General features: G+C 32.7%; 1 protein-coding gene across 2 annotated transcripts in view; it reads left to right on the forward strand.

Annotated features, from left to right (window-relative positions):
- LOC145252766 (uncharacterized) overlaps positions 1–21,076 on the forward strand; it is a 380,616-nt gene that overhangs the window by 223,604 nt on the left and 135,936 nt on the right. The window contains exon 1 of one of the 2 annotated variants that reach the window (XM_080112673.1): positions 5,955–6,089. The exons of the other annotated variant lie outside the window; for it this stretch is intronic. The gene's annotated coding sequence lies outside the window, so the exon portion shown is untranslated. Of the gene's footprint in view, positions 1–5,954; positions 6,090–21,076 lie in introns of those variants that run through there. 2 annotated transcript variants of the gene reach the window in all.

The following is a 21,076-nucleotide window of genomic DNA, read 5'->3' on the forward strand; positions in this document are numbered from 1 at the left end:
TTCATACTCCTATATTTTTATTGTCATCGAAATCCGTGAAATCGCCCGGGAGGAAGCTTCACATGCCTCCATGCAGTAACTTTGTCCAAAATATATATTATTCTACATTGTACTCTAGAGAACCTACTTTTTCTTTTACAAAATTATTTTATATAAGCTTCTTTCCGGTTAACGAAAAATAAAAACATTAAGAAATTTACGTGCGGGGTTTGAACCTACAGATCACGTCATGCAAAAAGAAAAAAACAAAACAAAAAAAAAACACGCTATCAATTTATCCACAGTAGAGTTTTCACTGCCCGTTGTTCTATCATTGTTGCTAAGCGACGACATGGAAAAATGGCTTTACCGATGATAGATAAATTAAAATAACGGTTTCAATTATCGATTATCGGTAATTATCGGGGATATTCTGAGACAAAACTTAACTAAGATCACTCCCAGACTTATACACTAAAGTTTTATAAATTTTAAAGAAAATCTATTCAGCCGTTTCGGAACCTATAAGGAACGGACTCACACACACACAGACAAAGTTACATTTATATAACTGTAAAGATGAGAAAAGAGGCTGTGGTTTCTTCAAGTAATTCGCCAAATAACTGCATATCTTTAGTTCGCGACAAATAAAGAAAATCAGTGTAGCTTAGTGAATATTTTTTCATTGCAATCGATGGGAGCATAGACTGCACAACTTGCTGTCTTTGTGTGAGGAGTGATTTCCACTTTTCATATTTTCGATTCCCACGAAAGGAGCAGTGACCCAAGCAGATATTTTTGGAGTTTTCTTAAAAATGATGACAGAAATTGAATTTGATTTTTCGATAATTATTTGAATCACAAGTGATGATGCTTCAGCAATGGTCGGGAGGGAAAAAGCTTTGTTACACGACTACATAAATATTTTTATTTTTTTACAAATGGGTCACCACTTGTCAAGACCCGGAGGCCACTCGAGGATAAGGGTTTATGTGTGTACGGTAGTCATTGGGACAACAGCGTAGTAATCATTAGTAGTGAAAAATTTGGTATAATTAGATTATTTACGAAGACGGTTCAACAAGAACTTGTTTTCGTTGGATATTGTAGTCAGCTGGAAAGCAGACCAGTGGAACAGAGTTCCATAGGCGGACAGTTCTAGGAAGGAAGCTTTGTTTATGGAATCTACGTTTAGGTTTAAGCACCGATAGAGAGTGGGGAAACCTTTTACTAATGGTTTTGGCTAGACCAGTGGTTTTTTTTGTTTTTTGTTTTTTTTGTGTGAAAAATTAACAAGAGGAAGTGACCATAGATTGGAGCTCAGACGAGCACTTGTCATGAAAATAACGATAGAGCAGAGACAAACTTGCAACGTCTTTTTTGTGGGAAGAAGTTGCAGAGAAGAGAAAAAGGTATCACCTACTAAGTTACTGTTTCAATACTACACTTCAGATTTTCTGACTTCGATCAGTGGAGAAGTTCTTCTAGAAGGAGGCAATTTTAATTTTTGTTCCTATTTATTTTGTTCTTTTTGAGGGAGCTGGATTTCCTTCACATTAAAAACCGACCATGTGTTTAGCTCTACCCTCGTGGGGAGGCAAGTAAATAGGAACAAATCTACGTAAAGTTAAATTAGGAAATCGTTGAGGAAAGCAAACAAAGTAAAGGTAAACACAATCATTTCTATTTAAGCAAATCCTTAAAGACTGAGATGAGGTAAAACTCAGCTTATGAATGCGATGCAGAGTCATATTCTTGCTTTTGGGAACGCCAATCTAGAAATAAAAACCATGCTCATTCCCCATCATTTCAAACAAGGAAACCATTTGTAAATAGGATTTGCGAAACGAATTTGTATCACGTTTTTTTATTTTATTTATTTATTTTTTCACACGGTGGTCACCACTTATCAAGGCCCGGAAGCCACTCACGGATAAGGGTTATTGTAAGTACATACGTTAGTGTGGAGATTTGATGAAGTGTTTACTTAAGGGGGCGGTTCATTAGGAATTTGTTAACGTTGGACTTGAAGACATCCAAGTTGTAGTCAGGTGGGAAGCAGGCAGACGGAATTGAGTTCCACAGGCGTGCAGTTCTAAGAAAGAAGCTTTGTTCATGGAATCCACATTTTGATTAAGGCACAGATAAAGAGTGGGGGAAGTTTTTCACAGTGGATTCAGCTAGACGGGTGTTTTTCGTGAAAGATTGACGAGGGGGGACCAGAGATTGGAGTTCAGACGAGCACCTGCCGTGGGAATAACGTTTTGCCGAGTTTGCTACACTATGTGATGTAGAGGTTGGTTGGTTGGTTGTTTTTGTTTTACGGCATATCAACCCTTTTCAGGTTATTTAATGCCGAATCCAGTGATTCGGGAGAAAAAATTTTAATAGAATATATTTGTTTTGTTTTTTTCAAGTCGGTTTCTATTTAACCCATAGTTGGGACCCTAATAGGTACTACCACTCTGGGCAGAGTGGACCTGGGAGCAATGGCAATTAAAGGTTGGCTCCACACTCCCCAAAGCCCGCAAACTGGGGCCTCACCATTGGATATAGTTTAAGGTCATATCCAGGACCGATGTAGAGGTGGATAGTATGGAAATATGTGCAAATGGAATTAATAGAAATGCAGTGTGACGATCTATTAAGATCAAAGTTTAAATCCAAAGATAATTCATTAATTTAAGTTCAATTTATTTAAAGTTAATTAATTTAAAGTTAATTTAAATTAAGATCAAAGTTTAAATCCAAAGATAATTCATTAATTTAAGTTAAATTAATTTAAAGTTAATTAATTTAAAGTTAATTTAAAGTTAATTCATTTAAAGTTAATTTAATTTAAATTAAGATCAAAGTTTAAATCCAAAGATAATTCATTAATTTAAGTTAAATTAATTTAAAGTTAATTAATTTAAAGTTAGTTTAAAGTTAATTAATTTAAAGTTAATTTAATTCAAATTAAGATCAAAGTTTAAATCTAAAGATAATTCATTAATTTAAGTTAAATTAATTTAAAGTTAATTAATTTAAAGTTAATTTGAAGTTAATTTAATTTAAATTAAGATCAAAGTTTAAATCCAAAGATAATTCATTAATTTTACGCAAAATATATATTTTTATATGTAGAAAGTATTTCAAATTAGTGACCTACACACAAAAAAAAAAGATGGCGTCTTTCTTTGTTTGGAAGCAACTATCAACGTGAACAACCGTTTTTTTATTTGTTTTTTTTTGGGGGGGGGTCAAAATTGAAGCAAACAAAGAAAAATTTAAGAAACAAAATTGACTGATAACCATCTTGTTCTTAGCATCAGCAAGTTTGAAACCAAATATTGACACGCTTTTAATCAATAAATATCACCAAGTTTCCCATTAATTTTCTGGTTGTTGGTGATGGCCTAACGCCGCTGCTATGTATTTATAAACAAATGACAATGTTTTCAATTGAATAAATAATATTTTTTTTACTATTATATGTATCTGTTCTGTATATAAATTATTTTTTTATGTATATTCAATACTTGTGATTAAATGCGAATATGCAGATCTGTCAATATTTCTCAATTTAACTATATTGTCGGCCTTCAAATGAAATTTTTTTTTATGACATTTTCCATAAAATGCCTACATATCTCAGCGTACTAAAATATTAGACTATCTGCCAGTTATATTTCATGAGACTTATTTTACCGTCGCGTTACCTATGTTTAATGTCAAATGATGGATACCTATTTATGATCCTTGGCTACATTTATAAAAAAATAACAGAAGGGAAAGGAACGATAAAGCGAAAGAAGCAAGGGAGAGATTGGTACAAAAACATGTCACCATTTCATCCATTTCACTAAATTTAATTTCATTTAAATTTTAGATTTTGTTTCGCTTTTCTGATTTCTCGGTGTTTATTTTCATTATGGTTTTACATATTTAGGCTGACATGTGTCTGCGTGTGTAATTTTCTTTAATTTTTCATTAATGACCCTGGTCCGGTCATAGCAATACGATCTGGCTCCCATGAGTTGCCGAACACTGCACTAAAGCAATATCTACATACTTGCAAATGTTTATTAATACTTTGAAGATTATACAAACAATATACTTTTTAGCATGTTAAAAACTGGCAAACGTCATAGCCGCTGACTTGTAATAACTGCTTTCGTTAAGAGTCGCACTTTGTTTACAAAGCCATTTGGCGGATGTCACGTCAGACAAATTTAAGGTACGGGCGAGCAACACTGTATACAATGTAGCTTTTCTTTTAAGCAAATATAAAAATAGAAGTTTTGATAAATTTTTACTTGGTTTCCACCTTTACATTTTCCTTTAAAATTACGACTTTTGCAGGTTTTCGGGTATGCTGAAAACGAATATCGCATTTAAATTTTTCGCAAATAAGTAGTTTCCTGGATATTAAACAATGTAATTCCTTATGTTAAAAGCGGTGGCCATTGTTGTACGCGCAAGTATATATATATATATTTTTTTTTTTTGCTGTAATTAATATACTCACTATTCCATAGCGAGCCATAACATATACTGACCCAACGGGTCACGAGTAGTCTAGTATATAGTATGTGTGTATATAGTTCCAACGACATTTCCTATGATTTAGGCAACAGGTGAAAATCGATTCTCTCCCCAAAAAGAAGGTGGTAGTGCCGGGAAGTATCCCCCTCCCCCACTTCGGAGACCAAACAGACCTTGAAAACGTCTGTTGTATTTTTATTATGTAATCTTCGCACAAAGACTGGGTTCGAAATGAGGTCGGTTTAGTTGCCCCTCCCCGAAAAGAGGCACATTAGATAGGTGCAATCTTTGCCGTTATCAACATATCCTGGTGGGTAAATCCGTAGTTTAATGGCATGGACATAATGCGACGAAAAATTGTGAATAGACGATAAATATTGTTTTATCTTGTTTTTGTTAAATATTGGTAATGGGGGAACCATTTCGAGTTAAAATCAATTTAGTATTACGCTTGTACTCCTAAGAAGAACTTGCTTGAAAGTGTACAAAAGCTGATTTAATTCGTTGACTCCCGTTTGTATAAAGACGACATTGTTTTTTTTGTTTTTGTTTTCTTTGTTTTTTAGCGATTAAATTTTTTTTTTTTTTTTTTTTTTTTTTTCGCCCTGATGATGGCGCCTCCGTCAATAGACCGATCTCCACTATAGAAGAAGGCAATAATGCCTTGGAGGATGAAGACCATACAGTGAAAAGAACACACTCCACCACCACCACCACCACCACTGAAACGCGTTCGAAAGCTTGTGTGCCAAGTTGTAATAAATTTAGTTAATCAGGGATTCCCATCCTATCAGGAGTCTACGTGGGGGCTGGAGGGCGTGTTGCGTGCGCAGAAGCTTTAAAGGGGCGCACGAAAAAACAAAAGATTGTTTTGTTTACAAGACGTGTGTGTGTGTGTGTGTGTGTGTGTGTGTGTGTGTGTGTGTGTGTGTGTGTGTGTGTGTGTGTGTGTGTGTGTGTGTGTGTGTGTGTTTATTGAAGATTTCATGATTGGTATTTTATGCTATTTTATTTGCTTCCTACGTGTGTGTTGATGAAAGAGTTTTTGTGAAACGAATTGGATTCGAACTTAGCGGACCCAGGTTTTCAACCGTGTCGTTAACCACGTACACAACTAAATCGATTTATTGATCGTTTTCACTGACCATTAAATAAATATTCATATCGACATATGATTAAAATAGCTCGCAGAGTAGCCCACAAAAATAAGTTTGGAAACTCCTGTAGTAAATGATTATACGTCTATCAACACGCCGTTTACGTTGGTGCATTTAACAAGTGTGTGTGTGTGTGTGTGTGTGTGTGTGTGTGTGTGTGTGTGAAAGAAGAAAACGGAAAGAAAAAGAGAGGTAAAAAGAAGGGAAGCCTGTCATTTCCTCTGTAAACAGATCTACAAGTAAAAGTAAAAAAAAAAAAAAACGAAAAAAAAAAAAGAAATGCCCGAGGGTTGGCAGGAAGGTACGGGGAAATAGCCGAGCAAGTACTTTGCCTACCGAGTCTACACAACATTGTCATTCTCGCTTCTCACACGGACACTTATTCCAATACTTTCACATGTCTTCTATTGTTTAAAGATGCAAAAGGTAGGCTGAAAAAAAATTATGTTCCTATTGAGACTATATATATATATATATATATATATATATATATATATATATATATATTAACACTCGCATAAATACATTTGTCTGTCTGTCTGTCTCTCTCTCTCTCTCTCCCTCTCTCTCTCACACACACACATCTATATTATTTCATGTATTGATTTCAGTCAGTATTTATTGAACAGTGCTGAGAATACGTGAGTACGGCTAGTTAGTAAGTTATTAAAATATAAATATATGTGGTAATTAACTACAGATAATCTTCAGTATATATATATATATATATATATATATATATATATATATATATATATATATATATATATATATATATATATATACTAGCATGGGTGCTCGGCGTTGCCCTGGTATTTGGAGGTGTATGTTGAGCAAAAAAAAAAAAAAAAAGCGATCAATTTTTTAACTTTGACCCCTATTATAATCCCTTAAAATTTATTGTTTTGGGCTCAAATCAAGTTATTATGTTAGATCCATGTCCAAGGAACCTATATCTAAAATTTCAAGTGTTTAGACCCAAAATTGTCGGAGGAGTTTGGTAGAGTTCTCAAAGGTCAAATCGTTGAACTTTGACTCCTTCATCGCCAAATTTCTGGCCGAAATCCAATCCCATCGATTTTCCCAAATCTCAGTACCCTGTATATCAAATTTCGAGTCTGTAGACTTATAATTGACAGAGTTATTGCGTAGGGAAATGTACACACACAGACAGATACACAGACATACAAACAGACAGACAGATATACAGACACGTTCACTTATATATATATATATATATATATATATATATATATATATATATATATATATATATATATATATATATATATATTAGTAGGTCGCCCGGCCTCGCCCGGTCGTAAAATACGCTGAAATATGATATTTTGATTAATGTAGATTTCGTATTTATTATATTATATTGGATCTAATATATACTAATGATTTAAAAAGTTTAAAAAAAAATTTTTTTTGAATGACTCGCGTGCCACCACCGAGAATCGAAACCAAAACTTTTAGCGTGCGATTTACTTTTTCCTTTGACGTAAACGCTTGGGCTATAAAGACATGCTTGCTGGAAGGCTAAAAATTAAAACATGAACCAATAGCTATTACGTTATGCATGCTTATTCGTAATGATGCCGTTGTTTTTTCACCTGGCAAATTCCATTTTTTTTAAATTTTCACACTTTTGCAATGATTTTCCCCGGCTAAAACCCATATATAAAGTTTCGCATGGGTTCGAATACCCTAATATAAAGTATTCTGTCTGTAGACCAAAAACTGACAAAGGAGTTTGGTAGGTAAAAATATTTAAACAAATATGTATACGCATACATAAATGTATATAGAAAGAGGTTTGTGTTTACTATAATCTTTTTTACGTAAATATTATGCAAATATAAATCATGTAGAATATCTGCATGAACACTTAATAGTTAACGATAATCATCCCATAAGAAAACTGAAAAAAAAAACAATAAGGAATTAATTAAAATGAATGTTTAAAAGAATATGCAAATTACATAGATCTTTTGCAGATAAATGCAATTCCACCACCTATATATAATAAAGTTGTATTTTCTTTTTAAATTAAATAAATAGAAAAAGGGGTTTTAATATGAATATCAATAGACACAAAAAAAAACTTTATAGGAGTATATATATATATATATATATATATATATATATATATATATATATATATATATATATATATATATATCTTAGAGAGTAAGGACAATAGAGTAAATTCAAATCTATAAGAAAAGAGACTTATCGGGATAAGATAAAACTACACCAAATTTCATTGGAGCTTATATAGGAAAGAATAAGATTGGGAAATGAAGTTACAAAAACTATATATTAGTGAATAAAGAATGGTTCATTTATTTAATAAAGGTATACAAACATTTAGTCGGGGTATAGAGGGGACTCGTTATACTCTAAACTAAATGTTTGTATACCTTTTATTAAATGAAGGAACCATTCTATATTCACTAGTATATAGTTTTTGTGACTTCATTTTCCACTCTTTCGGGGATGAAACGCTGAAAATTCTGTGTGGCTTAATTGCCTTATCTATTTTCATAACTTGTGTATATATATATATATATATATATATATATATATATATATATATATATATATATATATATATATATACACACTTTTTTAATAGTTACATACGTATTATCTATTTATCTATCTCTCCATATATATATGTGTGTGTGTGTATTTATAGATGAATATTAGAGGGAGAGGGAGAGAGAGAGATACAAAGATATGATTAAAAATATATACAAAGTACAAGGATTTAACACACACACACACACACATATATATATATATATATATATATATATATATATATATATATAGGTGGATCAAAAACATATATGAATATTCTTTAAATGGAGACTTTTCAATATAATAAAAAGCTCGATATGCAGATGAATCTTAGATACAAGAGGAAAATATATTGATAATAAAAAATATGTACTGGTGTATATTGATTCATTGATTTTAAACAAGGAAATAGAATACAGTGTGGAGGGGGTTATCAAAGCTAAGTAACAAGATAAGAATGCGATGTCTAGCAATAAGCGTGTATAATTTTATTTATATAAAAGCTCTACACATGCATTGAGCACGTTTGAAGAAATATTTACTTTCGGTTCATGTTAATAATATACCTGAAAGTAATGTATATATATATATATATATATATATATATATATATATATATATATATATATATATAGTGCAAAGTTTTGTTGAAAATTCAAAGACTCGCGTTTTCTTTTTATAACCTTCGTTTATTTCCTGGATTTTTCCATTACAGCTGTTTCATTAATGAGTGGCAATTTTACGATTTATGTTTCCGTAAAAATATCCTGTTCCCACCAACTTCTTCAGATATTTATCCATTAGATTTTTACAACAAATGGTATATTTTTAACATGCTGGACATCGTATTCGGGTAAAAAGATTTCCACAGCCATGCTTCCTCACTTCCTCCATCTTTTGGTAAAGATAGTTTTCCGTTTTAACCCGTACTTTCGTATTTTTATTTATTAATTTTTTTTTAATTTTCTCTGTTTTTCCTATTTGTTTTTTTTTAATTATCATATAATTTTATATAATTTTATTCCTATATTTATGAGTGTTTATTTTAATATTGTTTTTTTTTTTGCTTAGTGTTTGAATTCGTATTATATTACCCGATGCAGGTGAGGTCACTCTCGTAGTATCATTTTTATCTAGGATTACCTCCCTTGCATTTTTTCCTAATCTACTCTAGTGCGCGAAATTAAATATTTGTTTCTATGCAAACACCCGTGGATTACATCTAGTCTTTTGTTTAATAATTTTTCTTTTGATATTAATATATAGTAAGATTCTAATATACATAGGTTGCATCTTTTCGATTTGCTAGGTTTATATTTTCCCCTTATCAATTATTGACCATCGTAATTTATATTCAGTTTTATTTTCCTTTAATTCCTTAACCCATACTGCTAAAGTGGTTGAGTTTTTCTTTGTTTTTTTTTCCGGTTGTTTTCGCTATTACTATTGGTTCTGTTTCTATTTTCGTTATAGTAGTTGTAGTTGTCACTATTGTTATGATTCTTTCTACCGTTGTTTTCACTTTTATTTACATTGTTGTTGTTTTTGTTATTTTTGGTGTTCTTTTCTTTCTCAGTTTCATTTTTAAACGATGCTAGGTGATTACGATATCTGTCCTTAAAGCAAGTTCCGGTGCTCCCCAGATATACTTTAGTTTCATTATTTGTTATAACTTCACATTTGTATACTACGTTTGAAGTTAAACAGTTCCCCCTCATTGGACATTCATTAGGGTCCCGGCAGTTACATTCTTTTACATTGTTAGATTCATTTTTTTTTGTCCTATTTCTGTTTTTCAAAAAAATTTTTAATTTTGTGTTATTTGAGCCAATTATGGTATATTGTACAGTTCACAAATCTTCCGCATCTTCAGTTTCTTGTGAATAATTTTGTGTACAGTTCTTACACTGACATCAAACTATGCACTTATTGTCTCTGTAGACACACGATGGTCCTTATCTATGAAATTCTTTATTTGACCAATCAACTACACTGTTCTGACTTTGTTACTCCTCTCACACATCTCATCATTCCTCACAGACTCCATGCCACATTTACTCCAGAGGTTGTGCTACTTAGAATTTCCAAAATCGTTCAAAAATTTTATCGAAAATAAATAAATACGTCGATATACAAATATTTCATTGGTGAGAATGGTGAAGTGGGGGGGAAAAAAACAAAGAATAATGAATTTGATTTGTAAGCCTCTCCCAACCCTTTTCTAAATAATAGACAGCTCGCATTTTTTTTTAATTGCATTTTCACCCCAAATAAAGCACAGTGCCACTTTGATGTAGGGTGCTACTATCTGGGACATCTAGAGATAATATGTAAGGAGTTTAGCAGCAAGATGACTGTTTACATTACACTTGAATTTCTGCATGTCAGTACAGTCGGGGAAACAGGAACCCGGAAAGGAATTCCAAAGTCTAGCAGCTCTAGGGAAGAAAATATTAGAGTAGAAGGCTTTCCTACATCTAGGGATCTCTACTGTGTAGGGGTGGGATTTTGCTGCTTGCTGGGTTTGTCGACGGTATTTACGTCGAGGAGATACAAGGGCTTGTAGTTCGTCAGAGCATCTACCATTCAAATACTTGTAAAACAGGCAGAGGGATGCAACATTTCGTCGATGGGACAAAGGCTGAAGCCTAGTTGACAGTTCTGGACCTATTATGTTGACTCTCTTTTAAACACTGTTCAGGAATGAAAGCTCAGTGGAAAGGTAATGACCTGAATTGTATAGTGGGTTAACCCAACTTTCTTTGCTAAAAGAAATGGCTGAAAATAATTTTTATATATCTTGCATGAACATGTTTTGTTATAAAATTTCGTTTTTCTTCATTTTTCATTTACAAAACTCTGTTTATGCTTTTTATAGCACTTGCTAACTGGTGACCCTGCTATTCTCTTAATGTTTCATTTTATTTCTATTTTTATGTGCATGCATGCCATATATATATATATATATATATATATATATATATATATATATATATATATATATATATATATATATATATACTAGCAAAAGTACCTGTCGTTGACTGGGTTCAAAAACAGCCTACAGAAAATGGACTCTGATTTATTAAAGTATGATAGGTTATGAAAAGGAAGGGTTGTAAAGAGATAGCTTCGAATTTGGGGGTATCAAAAACCAAATCAAAATATGATGAAAGTAAAAACAAAATAGATAAACCCCATAATTTATTATACCATACCTGTTCACACTGAAACACTTATCACAATATTCTGTGAATCTATATTAAAAAACCTTGTTAAACTTTGTGACATATTTCCATTCTATGGAGGTCAGGCGCGAACGAACACCCCATAATTGTATTATACCATATTTATTCAAACTGAAACATAATTATCAAAGTATACTTATGCAGATAGATATGAAAAGTCTTTATTAAAGTTTGTGCCTATTTCCATTCTATGGGGGCCAGGCGTGAACGCAGATCCCACGATTGTATTATACCATCACTATTTAAGTTAAAACATACTTATCAAAGTATTCTTATGTACATCTATATCAAAAACACTTGTAAACGTTTTTTTTAAATTTTTAAATTTTTTATTTCCATACTTTGTGGACCAGGCGTGTACGCAGACCCCACAATTTTAATGAACCATCATTATGCCAGATCAAACATACCCATTCCTGTGTCTCGATACATCTTCTATCATTATATGTGATCAGTTTTCTATAAGTCAATCATATAGGAACCTATTCGTGACCACACACAGACGTTCAGCTTTATATTTCAATATATATATATGTCCTTCTCCTTCATTTTATTCCTTCGCTCAAACAATAACTTTTATACACAATTTATAGTAAATGTTGGTGTGGTTCTTTGCACTATTCAAAGACACTATAGTCGTCCAAAAAATGGCCCCTATGAAGGCCAGGGACACGCCATAAAAATATACTATTTCAGGCCAAATTCCATTTCATCTAAATTGGCCAATACCAAAACGAACTGTTCCTATCTACTTGTCTCCCCACGAGGACAGAGTTAGACACCTGATCAGTTTTTAATGTGGGAAATATCCAACTTCCACAAAAGAAGCATTCTGGATTGGAACAAAAATTAAAACTGCCTTAGTCTTCAAGGATTTCTTCTTCTGCGATCGAGGACAAAATATCAAGTGAAATGTTGTACAGGGTGGAACGATAAAATTATCGCCCTAAAAAGACGACATGATTCCATTTCTGTTTGATGAAAACCGTTTTTTGTTTTTTTTTTGTTTCAGACCATCTACTAGTTGGCCAGTTGTGTACAAATTTCAAGAGCGATAGAATCCTTCTATCATGTCTGAAAGTGACACAATGTTCAACGAGATTGGACTGTATAACTCATGCTTTCTACCGATCCAAATTATGACAACAGGACCATTGCCAGCACCTTCAAAATACACCGCTGAATTGCCACTAATAACAGGGACATGCCCAGGGTGATGAAAACAAAGTTTCCGGCCACGGCTATGGTCTTTGGTGTAGTTTCAAGTGGAGGCCACATCATGTCACATCACATCTTTGAAGTCAGCTTGAAAGTCAACGCCAAAGTTTACCTGGATGTGCTGAAGAGTGTGGTGATCCCCTGGTGCAATCAGGTGGCCGCTGGCAGACCCTGGTGTGGCAGCAGAACTCTGCACTGGCCTACAGGTCCAAAGAAACCCAGGCTTGGCTTCGAAAGGAGTACTACGACTTTGTACCCTTCTTGCACTGCCCCCCCCCCATCCTCCCTTGACCCGAACCCACTGGATTACTTTGTTTAGTCATACGTCGAGAATATCACCAAAATGACCTCCGACAGCACCAAAGTCAGCCTGATCGCCGCCATCTGCTGAGTACTTGCCGAGCTCCCGCCAGTGCTGGTGGAAAAGGCATGCTTCCAGTTCTGGACCTGTATTAAGGTGGTAATTGATGCTGAAGGCGGCTCCATTGAATAGATATTAACTGTACTACATAATCAAGTTATCCGAATTGACATTTTAAATAAAAGTTTTAAAATAAAGTTGTAATTTTATCTTTCCACCTTGTATCATAGAATTACAATACAAATTAGTTTGACAATTCATTTGTGGGATTTTTCTCTCGGCACCAAATCAACAGAGTTTAGAAAATTCATGTAATAGCCTTTTCCCCTGTCGATTGTGGTATGAAGCATTTCCTGTGCAGTTCTAGGAGGTCCACCCTACTAGACTTTGCGTTTTCTCTTTGAGAAGGGGTTACTTTATTGCTAATCGCCTGAGGCGTCCTACCGGGGAATGCTAATGGGGCTGCTTAAAAACTTTTTGTCTGTCAGAGACCTCCTCCTCAAAGGTACTGACATTTCAATCCCACTTTCCGATTCTTGTGTCACATTTCTTGCGATGGAAAAAAAATAAATACTGAGTTTTTTACTGTCCGGCTAAGGTATGGCTCTGTTCAGTCCTAGACGGTCCCCCTCCTAGGCATCCTTAGAAAGGATGAGTTTATTGATAATTGTCTGAGATGCCCTGACTAGAGGAAAATGGACGGGATTACTCAGGAAATTTTTTGTTAGCTAGAGTGCGTTTATCCTAGCATGCTGACTTCTCAAAACCATGCTTGACCTTGTGTTTAACCCCTTGAATGAGATATTGCATAGGTCCCTATAGTATGATTGAACCGGAGATTCAAGCTGGAATTTTATTTTTCTGGTTTAATTTTATTGTAATTTATGTTTATGTTGTACTTATTCATTTGAAGTATTTTTATGTTAACACCAGATGTCATGTGAAGATATTTATTTGGTTACTTTCTGGTGAGGAGGGTAACATTAGTAACAAGGCCTTCTTGTATGCTTGAAGTGGGGGTGAGTTCAGAGGAGCACTGGGTAATATACCACTTGATAATGACATAGCACGTTTCTCTGTATTCAACAACACTGGGCAGGTTTAAGTATTTTATCTATTTTTCTTGTATATATGCGTACACACACACACACACACACACACACACACACACACACATATGCATACATACATATATATACATGTATATGCACATATATATACGTGTGTATATATATGTATGTACATATATACGTGTGTATATATATGTATATACATATATACGTGTATATATATATGTATATACATACATATATATACATGTATATACACATATATATATACATACATAGATATACATATGTATATATATATATATATATATATATATACACACACATGTATATACATACATATATAAACACACATAGATACATGCATATATGTACACATACATATATACACATTTATATACACACATAGATACATACATATATACACACATATGCTCTGTAATTACATTGAGTTTCATAAATTAAGTAATGTTATAAATAAAAGGTATATATATATATATATATATATATATATATATATATATATATATATATATATATATATATATATATATATATATATAATTATCATAGTATATATATAAATGGGCGATTTTCTAAAAAAAAAAAACACCCGATCTCCAAGGTGGAGACGCTAACCTTAATATCATTTAAAAAATCAACAACAATATATATATATATATATATATATATATATATATATATATATATATATATATAATTATTTCCTATAATAATTATTAAATACCTACAGACACTAGTGTTTCATCCTTTCGGGAATCATCAGTGCAGGATTATAGATTCGAACAAGCAACAGAAGTCATCTCTGACTCCATTAGCAATGACCTTATCCACCGTTAACCATGAGAAATACTGTTGAAATTTAAGCATTTATTTTTAAATGTTTTTAACGTCTATCAGAGTGATCTAATCATTATATGATGATCTACGCATAGGAGCTAAATTGACCGTTATTATATCAACTGAAAGTGCTCAACGATGAGAAACAAGTTTCTTAAAGGGGCTGACATAATTATTTACTATAATAATTGTTAAATTATTAAGCACCATAAAATCCGATCCCGCATTTTGCTAATTCCTACCCTCTGGTGAGAAGGAAAGTATTTCTTCGAAACTCCGTGGATTAAGGACTATCCATTTATCAAGTGTTTCCTTTTCAGATTAAATATGTTTTTAACTCTTTTTCAAAGTGTTTTTTAACATGTTTTATTAACTGTTTGCTCTTATGTATATATATATATATATATATATATATATATATATATATATAGTCATCCACATACAGTATTGTTTCGCTGTTTCACAGCTCATCAGTATGGCTAGACAAGCAACTACCTCAAGCCAGAATCGAAACTCGACTGCCCATATGACAGTCGGAGCTTCTAACCGTTGCACTATTTGGCTGCTGCTATGCAGGCAGTGAGTGAATTAACAATGTTTTGACATTGTCCAAATACCTAAGCTCAATTTGTTGACACAAAGGTCATCGATTCATACGCTAATGGTAATTTGTATATCACTTCCCAATATACTCAACCCAAGATAGGGAGCATTATAGTCATCTGTGTGGATTTCCAAACAACTTAGATGTTGTGGCGGACCTCATGCATTGAAATCGATGGGAGTTTGTTTATAGTGGTAAAGGTTTTGTGCAGAATCAACCACCGGTGCAATGGTTTCCACAAAACAGAGCAGACATTACACCTCAGCATTTTCTTTCTCCTAGATGCCTGTCTTAATGAAGACTGAAGTGTATCTCTCTCCCGTGGATTAAACGCACCCCCAGATACCAACCTGGAATTTTCTACGTCCTTGTGCGGTACATACAGCGCCAAGCATTCCCAAATGGTCACCCTTGTGGTACTGACCTGGCTCATTGTTGCTTAGCTTTGGAGATTTGGCGAGTACTGATGTGTCAATGTGATCATGCTGTATATATATATATATATATATATATATATATATATATATATATAGACACGCATACATGTTTATATTCGTACACATACATGTATGTATAACTGCACATACATGTATATATACACATATATACACACACACACATATATATATACATATATATATACACACATACACACATATATATATATACATATATATATACACACACACGCATATATATATACACGTGTATATATCAAAATAACGAGATGAATTGAATCACAGATTAATCGATCTTGTGGTCTTACAAAATATTGTTGGGCGGAAATATTTTTAAATAAGACAATCCCAGCTAAATAAAATTGCTCAATATACTAGATAGAGCATATTAAAAGTTGTAGGTTTTATATTTAAATTTTTTCAGTAAATATGGAGTTTTCAAAACAAAAACTGAAATTTATTATTTGAACAAGGAATACACGACATTAAAAGTTCTTTCGTTGACCCATGGATTTTCGATGTAAGGCTCATCTCCTCAGAAGGATGACATTTGCAAAATATTTATTATGGATAAACAACAATTTTTACTTTTTAGCACATACATTGAAAATTAATTAAAGAATAAAATCTTTTAAAGAAACATAGGAAAAGACATCAGGAAAAATGGATTGAACAATAAAATGAATATGTAATAATTGGTTTTTTTTTTTTTTTTTTACAAAGGAGTCACCACTTATTAAGGCCCAGAGGCCACTCGAGGATAAGGATTAATAAGTGTACAGTGGGACAGTGAGGTAGTAATTGTCAGTAGTGGTAATATGGTAAATTAGATTACTTAAGGGGAATGACTCATCAAGAACTTGTTTATGTTGGACTTGAAGACGGCCATATTATAGTCAGCCGGAAAGCATGCAAACGGAAGAGAGTTCCACAGGTGTGCAGTTCTAAGAAAAAGCTTCATTCATGGAATCTACGTTTAGTTTTAGGTACAGGTAAAGAGTGGGGGGAAATTATTGATAGTGTTTTCAGCTAGACGAGTGTTTCTTGTGAATGTTTGGCAAAAGGGAACCATAGATTGGAGCTCAGACGAGCACTTGCCATGAAAATAACGATAAAGCAGAGAGAGGCTCGCAACGTCTCTTCTGTGAGAAAGAGGTTGTAGGGAAGAGAAAAGAGCATCCCCCACTAGGCTACGAAGTCTATTTTGAACTCTGTCAAGGCAGGATAAGATCTTTCTAGCAGCTCCTGCCCAGATGTGGCAGCAGTGGTACCTTTGGAATAGAAATGAATGTTGTTTTTATCTTTCAAACTGGTTAAAGATTTCAGAATCGAAGGTAAATCCGATTTTGTTGAATCCAGAATGAAAGGCAATGTTTCTTAGCAAAAGTATAATCTTGGAGGCAGTAAATCCATTATAAAGTCTGTAGAAAAAGTCCTATTTTTATACAGTAAAATCCTGCCAGTCCATGTGAACCTTCCAACTAGCAAAATTAGTGACGTTTCTGAATTTTTGAGATGAGGATTAGTTATTCATGTTATTTGGATTCATCGGACTACTGTTCTCATCTTGAATGTTATTTTCACAACGTTTTAGTCGATATAACCTCCGACCTTCTTTCTTAGAACTGCACGCCTGTGGAACTGTCTTCTGTTTTCCTGCTTTCCAGCTGACTACAATATGGTTGTCTTCAAGTCTAATGCAAACAAGTTCTTGATAAGCCGTTCCCCTTAAATTAACAAATTTACTGAATTTCCATTACTGACAATTACAATATTGTCCAATTGACTACTGTACACTCTTTAACCTCGAGGTGCCCCTGGGCCTTGATAAGTGGTGATGCCTATGTAAAAAAAAAAAAAAGGTGTCAAACTCGGGGAATGTTTCTGTTGAACTCAGGAATTTGAACGGAATTTCGGACAGAACCCTTTATTTACATCACGGGGTAGTGTGCTCTTGTTCCATCAGCCATGACTGGATAGGGGTCCTAAGTGATTTTTCCAAGTACTCTAACCAGTGTATTACGGGATGAAGATGTGAACGTTTCAACTAGCACAATTAGTCATGATAAATTCAAGATAATTGGACGTTAAACAGGTTATTATGGATTATTTCATAGAGTGGAAATGAAAAACACTTTAAACACAGCAAGCTCTTTTTTCTTTTTCTTTTTTTTCTTTGCTTATTTTTCCAGTTTCTATTAAATGAAGTGAAAAATTATATTATTATTATAATTTCTGAAATTTCATGAAATGTGTACTTGTCTTTTTTTCTAGTAGATTATATGCACTGAACTAATTAATTTTTATTAACACCTTATTAAAGAATTATTACAATATGAAAAGTTCAGCACGTTCCAAGTGAAGAGAAGTCGTTTTGTCTGTAAAGAGAATTTGAGTAGACATGTTCATTTCAGCTTGTTTTGTGTGTTTAAGTCTGACAGATACGATTTGTAAATGTTCCAATATATTATCATGCCTTCTTTGTTAATGAGAGAGTGTGTGTACATGAGTTCGATTAGCTGTGTGTATATATGCGGTCGCTATGTTTAGTAGTTCGTGTTTGTCTCTTGTTGCATCTGTTGAGACAAAGACAAGAAAGGTGTGTGTTTGGGTTTTTATAGTAAGGGCAAATGTGAATGTCTTGCGTTATGATTGGTTGAATAGAAACTGCCTTTGTCCAATCGAGAGTCGATACATAAAAACAACACTCACCACTGCTGCTACTGATTCCAATAGAGCTTCTTGTTAGGCATCAAATGATAGCAAGTGTCCTCAATTTAACAGAGCTTTTAATTTCAATGAAATCAACTTTATCGATTTTCTGTGTTGAACATCGAACCCACCATAAAAATCTCACATGCAATAAAATGGCACATTGGTTTTTACCTATACTAGCAGTCTGCCCGGCACTACCCACTTGTAAAATACACTTAATATTATATTTTAATTAATGTAGATATTTTAATTTATTATAAACCGAAATATAGGTATTAAATATATTAATTATTAAATTCCTTAAAAAATAACGTAAAATAAAAGGAAAAAACTAAGACATGTGCAGGCGAGTATTATGTTTTTTAAACAGTTCACTTCTTGTAAGTAAAATATATATATATATATATATATATATATATATATATATATATATATATACTAGAGCTGAGATCGAAACCAAAACCTAAACACAGTGAGTCGAGTACCATAACTATTAGGCCAGCTTGCCATGATCTTTAATAAGTGTTTTCAAACACATAAGGAATCTGTCATATGAACGTTCGCACATGCGCAGTCGTGAAACAGTCGACCAAGTGACAAAAATCTGATGATACCTAAGTACCAATTTTTCAATTTTGACCCCTTAACAGCCCTTTTTTTCTGGATGAAAACAGAGTAGAAAGTTTTCTACATGTCTGAATAACCTATATACAAAATTCCAAGTTTGTAGTTCAAATGTTTGTTGAGTATATAGGTTGAGAAGTGTCCTCACACACACACACACACACACACACACACACACACACACACACATTCTCACTTTTATAGATATCAAGAAAATTGTTCATTGTTTTATATAGATAAGATGTTCCTATTAGAGTAAAAAGTATTTTGTAAGGATTTGATAACATTATTCAATTTGTCGTCTTTTTTTCTCTTTCTCACCCCCTCTTTCTCTCCCTCTCTCTCTCTCTCTCTCTATATATATATATATATATATATATATATATATATATATATATTTCTGTGGAAATATACTTTATTTCCTTATAATATATACCAATCCTTATTTAAGAAGCTCAATGTAATTACAGAGCAATATACTGAATGAATGACAAAAGTCTATATTCCAAAGTTCATGATGTTGACCATCTTATAATTTATTCCTTTAATTCAGCTACAATTTACAATTCTTGACAGTATCTGTTTCGTAGCACAAAATCAACCACTTAATTATTATATCAATTAGTGAATCTATTTTGTCCATAACTCATCAGAAGAATTAGCAACAATCAAACCGTCAAAAGGAAATAAAGTGCGTGTTGACATGATTAAAATCTGAAAATTGGAAGAGAAGTTGTAAATACCTTATATGTTTACATTACGCCATTTTGAATTTTAGAAATAAAGTCGCTCAACTCATCTATTCGTACTAACAAGTTCTAATTATTTTAGATATATTCTGCAAAAAATGTTCTATTTAATAGTTAGACAATTTATTAATTATAATTAATGTATTCATATTTATGAAAATAACATCATTAATTATTATCTATTACACATGTTTGCAGATACGAAACTAAAACACACACACACACACACACACACACACACACATATATATATATATATATATATATATATATATATATATATATATATATATATATAATAACGAGGTTACTACAAGAGTGTTCAATACCGAAGTAGAGCAAAGTATATTTTTATTTGTTTTTACATAAGCAGTAATGTATTGCTACACAGTCATGAGTATGTTTTGGTCAGCTAGCTTTTAGACCTCATCAGGCAGCCTTGCCTACATGAAAGTTTCTAAAAACTAGCTGACTGAAACATGCTCATGATTGTGTAGCAATACATTACTGCTTGTGTAAAAAAAATTAAAAAATGTATATATATATATTATAGATTAAAGGTATTCAAGAGTGATAACTACCGAATTTAACGAGGATATTAAGAGTGCTCAGTAAAAGAAAAGCAAGATACATTTTCATTAATATAAACCAATTTACATGGTTGCGATATGGACATGCTAATGTCTCAGAAGAAATCAATCCTCAAAAGGTTTGAGGATTGGTGTCTTCTGTGAAAAGCAACTATTTATTAAATCGCCTGACGAATACTTCTGGTTTGTTTTTACAAACTGTTTCTAAGCCCAAAGATGATGTTATATTGTCGAAAATAAGTTAATTTTAAATAAATAAATAAAAAAATTTTTTTTTTTTAAATCTGTGTTGTATCGACTTCTTAAACTTACACATTCTACTTTAA

Source organism: Euprymna scolopes, chromosome 29 (genome assembly GCF_053919585.1).
Source record: "Euprymna scolopes isolate OS-2025 chromosome 29, ASM5391958v1, whole genome shotgun sequence".
Lineage (NCBI taxonomy): Eukaryota > Metazoa > Mollusca > Cephalopoda > Sepiida > Sepiolidae > Euprymna > Euprymna scolopes.